This window comes from Trichechus manatus, unplaced genomic scaffold (genome assembly GCF_000243295.1).
Source record: "Trichechus manatus latirostris isolate Lorelei unplaced genomic scaffold, TriManLat1.0 scaffold00093, whole genome shotgun sequence".
NCBI classification, from domain to species: domain Eukaryota; kingdom Metazoa; phylum Chordata; class Mammalia; order Sirenia; family Trichechidae; genus Trichechus; species Trichechus manatus.
Genome location: NW_004444029.1, coordinates 4,608,436 through 4,610,483, shown reverse-complemented (window position 1 = coordinate 4,610,483; position 2,048 = coordinate 4,608,436).

Genomic DNA, 2,048 nt, shown 5'->3' with positions numbered 1-2,048 from the left:
TCTAGGGAGCAACCCAACAGGACTTAGTTAAATAAGCATATCATTACTTTCCAACCCCAGGATTCTGATCTCTATTCCCACCCTCTCTTCCAGAATTCTGGGGGATTTCCAAAACAACTCCAAAACCCAGATGACAACTTGAGTTATGGCACCCCTAGAGCCTACCTACTGCAATGCAGGAAATGACTCTACTGTGCCTTTACCACTGCTGGCACTTTACCATCCTTCTCTCTGTGCTGGAGTCCCTGGGCGGTGCCAGCAGTGAACGTGCTGTCTGCAGGTTCAGGTTGGAGATTCAGGTCCACCCAGAGGCACCTCAGAAGAAAGGCCTGATGTTCTACTTCTGAAACATTGCCACTGAAAACCCTGTGGAGCACAGTTCTACTCTGACACTCATGGGGTCACCGTGAGTTGGAGTTGACGGGACAGCAACTGGTTTACTGGTTATGATCATCCTGCGGAAAGACATCGTCATTCTCAGACATCATTGACCAGACGTTTGGGGGATGCTTAGTAGGATAACATGCAGAGGCATCATATTTTTCTATGATACATGCAGCCAAGTTAAGGATATTCCTACAGGGGGTTTTTGGGGAGCCTCCCAAACTTGGGGAGAGTATGTCTCCTGATGTAACTGCTGCCCTGATAACATCACCATGATTTCCTATACTGGTTTATAAACTTACCAAAAGGATATTAAGATCTGTCCTTCTTCCAGACTCCCGCGGCACTACGCACACGCCTTCATGAGAGGTACTACACTGCAGCATTAGCTGCCCCCACTGGACTATGAGATCTCCAACACCAGGGACCGCAGCCTACTCATCTCAGAGAACCCAGGAAAGCTAGTAAAGGACTTTCTGTTTTGTTTTTTAAGGCAACAGCACCCTTTCTCTCTCCATAGCCCACTCCCAAGCCCCCCACAAACAAGGTGGGTATTAACCATTTAAATCTTGGCTAATCTGATGGGTAAGCTTGGCAGCCCATTTTTTTAAAAAATGGAATAAATATGTATCGTACCACTTGTTGATGCCAATCTGGTTTTGTTTGTTTGTTTGTTTTTAAACTCAAAGACTCTTGGCAACCTTTGTGGGCACTAACATTGCATCTCCTAATCCAGCTCTAAGGGGTGTGAACAGCGAATTTCTTTCCCGCTGCCCCGGGTTCAGCACCCCGGGAGCCCTGAACGAAGATGGCTTAGTCTTCCACAGCCTGAGAAACCACTCCATGCGCACATCCAGGGTGGTCCTGCAACAAGCCGTCACATCCCTGGAAGTCATTCCTACTGACTAAGGAATGGGCGTTCTGCTCGCCCCCATGGCCTCCCAATCCTTCCAATACCCAGCCTTCGTCAGGCCACAGAATGTCACTCATAGCGACCCCACAGGGTTTCCAAGGCTATAAATCTTTATGGAAGCAGACTGCCACATCTTTCTCCCAAGGAGCGCCTCGGGGTTTCAAATCACCCAACTTTTGGTTAGCAGTCAAGTGCTTTATCCACTGCGCCACCAGGGCTCCTTCTTTTCTCCTTAACGCCCTAATATTCTGAAATCAGCACCAGCAGCCCTCCTCTACCCCACGCAACTCCTAAGTGACCTAAGCAGAGAATGACCTAGAAAGACTCAACAGTCACAAGGGGGGCCCTAAGGCAGGAGCCCCACGAGTCTGGGTGATCTCTGCACTTCTTCAGCCTCTGTCCTCCTCCTGCACAAGGCTTCTAGCTCTGGGAACACCTCGATGTTAAAGCTTTTGAGTTAGTATCTGCATTCCTTTCACAAGCGAACCACCACATCTGACAGGGAGTAAAACCCAGGACTTCCTGAGAGCCCAGCGAACTGAAGCCCATGGCTGCTGGACACAGATGGGTGAGGTGGCTAAACTGTCCCTCCTGTTCCCCCTCTATCCCCCTTCCTCCTCTGTCCTGCCCTGACCTCCTCAGCACCCCCACCCTGTACCCCTTCACCCTCTGTTCTCCCCTCACCTCCTTGGGCCCCTCTCTGTACCCCTTCGTAACCCCCCTGCCCCTCTGTCCTAGCTTCCCCCTCTGC